At 43.7% G+C, this 6,303-nt stretch overlaps 1 protein-coding gene across 4 annotated transcripts in view; it reads right to left on the reverse strand.

Annotated features, from left to right (window-relative positions):
* The window catches only part of C9orf72 (C9orf72-SMCR8 complex subunit), a 111,220-nt gene extending 105,816 nt beyond the window's left edge, over positions 1–5,404 (reverse strand). For all 4 annotated transcript variants that reach the window (XM_061351158.1, XM_061351157.1, XM_061351159.1 and 1 more), the window contains exon 1: positions 5,395–5,404. The gene's annotated coding sequence lies outside the window, so the exon portion shown is untranslated. The remainder of the gene's footprint in view (positions 1–5,394) is intronic.
* Positions 5,405–6,303: the final 899 nt, after the last annotated feature.

Genomic DNA, 6,303 nt, shown 5'->3' on the forward strand with positions numbered 1-6,303 from the left:
GGGTTGGAGGAGGTATCGGTCGGTGCTTGGTCGGGCTGGGGGGGCGAGTTATTGGTCACCTGGTGATGAGGTGTTGTATTCTCCTCCCTTGTTATTTACTTTATCATTGCTATTATTGGTGGTAGCAGTAGTGATTTGTGTTATACCTTAGTTACTAAACTGTTCTTATCTCAGCCAGTGAGAGTTGCATTCTTTTGATTCTCCTCCCCGTCACTCCGGGAGTAGGGTGAGGGCAAGAAGGGGCAGGGGGAGTGGGTGAACAAGCTGTCTGGCTGGGGTTAAACCCTGACAGTTCTTTTTGGCACCCAACATGGGGCACAAGGGGTTGAGATAACGACAGATCTGACCGGATTAATAGTCACTTGTCACAATGCTGATTTATTGGCTCTCAGAGTTGTTCCTCTTGATCTCACAGCTTCAGAATGTTGCAACTTACTTAGAGCGGGTATTTTCTGTGTTAGTGTTTATCAAGTGTGGGGCTTGGGCTAAGGTTCCTGTCTCACTGTACTTTATGGCAATGACTTGTAATACGGGCGGCCTCCAGAAGCAGGACGGGATGGACGTGGCCGTAGACTGGCCCCTGGCCGTCCGGCTGCTCCTCTCCCTCCTGGCCCTCGCCCTCGCCTCCGTCTGCGTGAGGCCGCGGGGAGCCAAGGGGGAGCGGCCCCGGGAGCCGGCGTCTGCTGAAGCGGCCCGGAAGAGCGGGCCCGCGGACCAAGCGGCGGCGGGAGCGGTGCCGGAGGCCACAAGGGGACGGCTGCCGGTGGAGGAGGTCGGGGCGGTCGAGGAGTGGGAGGAGGCGGCTGCCGAGCAGCGGGAGAAGGCGGCGGAGGAGCCGAGCCCCGCCGCCGAGCCCAGCCCCGCGACGGCCGAGAGCATTCCCCGGAAGCCGCCCACCGAGCCCCAGGAGGACGCAGGAGACCCCGCAGCATTTCCCAGCAAGGCAGAGGAGGAAGAGCTGGGCTCAGGAAAAGAGAAGCTGGTGGTGGGAGAGCCGGCAAGCACAGCAGCTACACCAGCCCCAGTGACAAGTACAGCAGCATCGCTTGAGAGTTCTGAAGGTTTTGAATGGCCTTTGGGTACCCTTGGGACCTGCCTGCTGATTGTGATGGGGATCAGCATGTTGGCACACACACAGAGTGTGTTTTACCCACCACCATTTTGTCTGATCTCAAAAGTTAAGCAGAGTCAGGTTTGGGTCTTGTCTGGGGTTAGACAACAATATGGGAGGACCAAGAGGTTTCCCCCAAGGCTGGACAGCCATGAGTGGCAGGGCATGTGGGACAGTATGGGCAAGTATCTAGTCCACTGGGCCCCTCCAGTGCTTTGGAAACATTGGAGATGGAAGGCAGCTGTATGGAGTCCCCAGCAACAAGCTGCAGAAACTGCTGGAGGGGACAGTGAATTATTTTGAGCCTGGTGGGCCCATGACCCTTAAGGCCAACAGAGCAGAGATGCAACATCGAGATGGACTCATGATCGAGGGGTGGACTTAGCAATGGACACTATTGCCCATGTTATTCATGTGTGTGAGCACTGCACATAGCCTCTCGTGCTCTGAAAGATTGTTACAAGAGATGGAGCCTGACATCATGGACCAGATGGACTCAGCAGCTTTATAGGGACTGGTCCATGCACTACGATGAGAGTGCACTTAGATAAGAGTGATGGTATATTGAAAATGTGGGATCTGAGCATGACGTGAATGGTATGGAATAAGGGGTGGATAATGTCCTGGGTTTAGCAGTAGCAGTCATTTTTCTCTTTCTTGGTAGCTGGTGCAGTGCTGTGTTTTGACTTTTGGGCTGGGAACAGAGCTGATAAAAATGATGTTTTGGTTTGACCAAGGACTTTGTGAGCCTCCTGCTCTGCCAGGGAGGAGGGAAGCCGGGAGGAAGCAAGAGACAGGACACCTGACCCAAACTGACCAAAGAGGTATTCCATACCACAGCACGTCATGCCCAGGAGGTAACTGGGAGTTACCCGGAAGGGCTAGGCAGACTGCAGGGTTGGAGGAGGTATCGGTTGGTGCTTGGTCAGGCTGGGGGGGCGAGTTATCAGTCACCTGGTGATGAGGTGTTGTATTCTCTTCCCTTGTTATTTCCTTTATCATTACTATTATTGGTGGTAGCAGTAGTGATTTGTGTTATACCTTAGTTACTGAACTGTTCTTATCTCAACCCGTGGGAGTCGTTTTCTTTTCGGTTCTCCTCTCCGTCGCTCCGCGAGTAGGGTGAGGGCAAGAAGGGGGGAGGAGTGGGTGCACAAGCTGTATGGCTGGGGTTAAACCACGACAGATGGGAAAGAGAATCAAAAGAATGTAAACCCCATGGGTTGAGATAAGAACAGTCCAATAACTAAAGTACAATATAAGACTACTCTTAGTGTGTTATGGCCACTTTCTGTTATATCATCTTACCTGGACTCCAAATTTTAGGGGAAGTACAGGATAGAAGCTCTGCCATGTTATGAGATCTCTATAAGCACTCTATCTAATTTTTATTTTAGAGAAGTGCTTTTCTGTCTTGCAAGAAGGAAACAACATGTTAAATTGTTTTACAGAACTGTGAAATTTTAAAATAAACTAATAATTAGAAAGACACTACAGATGTGCCAACTATTTGTGCTTCTGTACTGTCAATATCAGTTTTATGTATTACTTTATATATATTTGTATTTTTAATAAAACAATATAGTTTTATGTATTACTGCTTTGTATTGATTTGGTCATTCAATTTCTCAAACAAAGCATGCATTCGAAGTTTTGGGATTGACATAGGTTTTGACTGTGTGCTATCTAGGACTTCAGAATTAATGAAGTATGCTTCTCTCCACATACTTACATACTTCTATAGCTAGGTTAACTAGGCTAGTAAATAAGTGGGCTTGTATGTTTGATAATGCTATATTATTTCCAAGAGCAGCTCTTTCAAATTATGTCCATTGATTATGCTTATTTTATGAACTTCTGGAAAAATGTACTTTCTTTTTTTCTTTTTTCTCTTGAGGATTTGTGTAAGGTACATGTCAAAGAAAAAACTGCTAACTTACAGATGAAATAACATGTTTAATATTTTTTCAGTGGTCCTCCTCATGCCCCTGTCTTCAAGCCTTAAACTACTCCAGTGGCTTGTAGTTTTGTTACTGATATAGCTGTAAATTATTTGTTCAAGACACTGTGTTTATTTGGAGAGCTCCCCACTGCTGCTTTAACTACTGATCCATTACTCTAGAGAAAAAAAATCAGTAGAGCACATTGTATGAGGCTTTATGCAGGGGTATTGCAACATCAGCAGTTAGGACTGTAAAGTGGCATCTTGAATAACATTCTGCAGCAAATATGGCTGATCTGGACCCTCGACTTTATGACCTTGACTTCTTTACCTCTTTTCTCTGTAACCTTACCTCATTTTTAAGTGGTTCCACTCTTTCCTGAAACTTTCTTTTTTCATTCCTTTGAAACTCAATATTCTTGGTTTCCTGCAACAAGGCAGTTCAGTGTCTCTGGGATGAAGGGAACTATAGTTGAAATATCCAGTCACTAGGGGAAGATCAAAAGGCAAAGAAGCTGAGGATTTGGCCAGAATATGTCATAATGTTAGCATTTGTCTCAGCACACCCTTGAAAGAGGTTATTGCAAGGAAACCACACCTTTGCTGGAAAAAAAAAGAAAATAAAAGGATGTGCCTAAAATGAAAAAAAAAAAAACACAAAATGTTCCAATGACATCTGTACACCTGTCTTCTAAATGCTTCAATATCCTCCCTATTATTATACGAGACAGCTGCCAAGTTTCTCTATCCACACTGTATTTCGCCTTCTGGTGTAATTCACACTGGTGCTCTGAATTCAAACAGGAGCCTGAATAAATTTCTGTGCCTTCCTCCCACACAGAGATTTGACTAACTTGCAGATACATGTTGAGTGCTATGTTCTCTTCACAGTGATTCTCATCTCCAGTAGCAGCATACAACTTTGATTACTTGGGAATTAAATTTACTGACATACTTAAACATTGCTTTTTGTGTATAGTTTAAATTGCCAATAAAGAGTATAATACCAAAGATATGATTTTGCAGTGTGTTAAAAGATACGTATCAGGGTACATTTTGAGAGGGACTGATTTTTTATCCATCTTTTCTCTTAGCATACAGCTGAATTTTTATTCTCAGGCAGATGTGCAGTTTGTACCTATAACAAACCTGCAGTATGCAGAAAAGGTGCTGGGAGGGAGGTAAAGGAGCATGAGAAAGAAAATTGGCTTGATTCCTTTGGGTTGTGTTTAGAAAGTTGCATTTTGAGAAAGACGCTCTTGGAGGTTGGTATTGCTTTGCCATCTGCGTGATTTAGAGACTCTTGCATAACAGTCTGCACTCAATATATCCAGACTCCATTTTGTAGTTTCCTCAGTTGCATTCATGTCAGAAATAGAAGCAGTATTTAAAAAAAAAAGCCAAAAACTTAAATCTGATGGCTCTGCTAAACTAACATCATCTCATTGACTTCTCTGTAAATCAGAATTCACTGGAGGAAAATCATGGCCATTTTCAAATTTTAATTTTTTACCTCTTGAATAGACATATATGAGTTTCACCTAAGAAGAATGTTCCTAGGAGGTAAATATTTAATTTCTGTTCAGTTTTATCTTCTCTATGACATATTGCCATGTGACTGAAAGTGATTTGTGTCCAGTCAGAAGGCAGAAATGTATTATCTGAAGAAGAAAGTGAAACATGTTTTGTGGAATGCAGTGACACTGGATTAAATGACATTTATTTTGGACCATGACTAAACAGTTTTGGGATTCAGGTATTTCTGGGTATATAAGCAGCAACCTTATCATGGGCTTGGACACATGACAGTTTAGAAAATAGCTGTTTTTCTTAGAAGGGGATGTGTTGCACTGCACAGGGTATTCATCATCATCATGGCTTGACTTCGCGAACGAAGATTTGGGAAGGGCTTTTACCCACGCTTACTACAAGCGCACTGATGACTAAGAAGGCCAACGTAGGATAGGCAAATCCAGCTACAAAAAGCACAGCAGAAGGTCTCCTTGGGTGGAACAAGTGGGACACGATTCTTCCTGCGTTGTCTTTTCTCCTCGAGACTAGTTCTTCGTGAGCACTCAAAGGAGTCAGCGGCATTACGTATGGTGTGCCTCCAAGTCTCCCGATTGGAGGCCAAGGTGGACCACTGATGGTAGTCAATATGGCCAAGGCTAAGGTATTGTTTCACGGAGTCCTTATATCTCTTCTTTGGGGCACCTCTCTTGCGGCTACTGTTGGCAAGTTCACCATAAAACACGATCTTGGGGAGGCGGTGATCCTTCATTCTAGAGATGTGCCCTGCCCAGCACAGCTGCAATTTCAGCAATATGGCCTCGATGCTGGTGACCCCTGCCTTTTCGAGGACAGTGACATTAGACACATAGTCAGTCCAGTGGATGTTTAGAATTGTACGGAGGCAGCGCTGATGAAAGAGTTCCAGGAGTCGCAGGTGATGACAGTAGATGACCCATGATTCAGACCATATAAAAGAATAGACAATACAATGGCTCTGTAGACACTGACCTTTGTACTTTTCTTCAGGTGTTTATTACACCAGACTCTTTCAACCACTAAATCTAGCAAAATCTTACTGATTCTTTTTTTTTTTTATGAAAATGATAAGAAACCGGGCCAGTTACTTGACGTACTCCATTCTCCTGGAATATAAAAGCTTATGTTACTCATAAGGTCAGAGAAACTTGTCAAAGAATCTTCCTCTGGCTTTCAAATCCACACATCAGTTCATCAGATTCCATGTAAAGAAATCATGGTGCTAACTTACACCTGATGATATCACTCTGTAAGCATATAGGTTACAGGGATAATACATGTTGTTAATATGTAAATAAGCTGTTAAGGTAGAAGATCTGAGACGAAGGGAGTATTGAATAGTGTGACTAAGGCATGCCATTCTACAAAAGTAGAATGCATGGCCTTTTTCAAGAAAAAAATATTCATATAACCCAGAAGTTTGAAATTACTATAATTTATGAGCAGTTAAACATCTGTGGTGCATTTTGCCTACAAGGTCAATGATCATTGCACTTACAGAGAAGAAATCAACCTAGAAAGTGTTCGTCTGAATGCTTTTCAGAAATGGTTTAGATTTTTAAAGCCTGAATGTTATTTTTCAACTCAGTGATTCTTCTAAATTTGAGAAACACATCATGAACAAGCACAGTCCTGCATGGGAGTGTGGATTGGTATTTATGACTTGAGGAGGACTGATAGCTTTACTTGGTAAACAGGTTTT

The sequence above is a fragment of the Neopsephotus bourkii genome, unplaced genomic scaffold (assembly GCF_033783945.1).
Source record: "Neopsephotus bourkii isolate Nb327-2 ecotype Australia unplaced genomic scaffold, CSIRO-AGI_Nbou_v1 NB_561, whole genome shotgun sequence".
NCBI lineage: Eukaryota > Metazoa > Chordata > Aves > Psittaciformes > Psittacidae > Neopsephotus > Neopsephotus bourkii.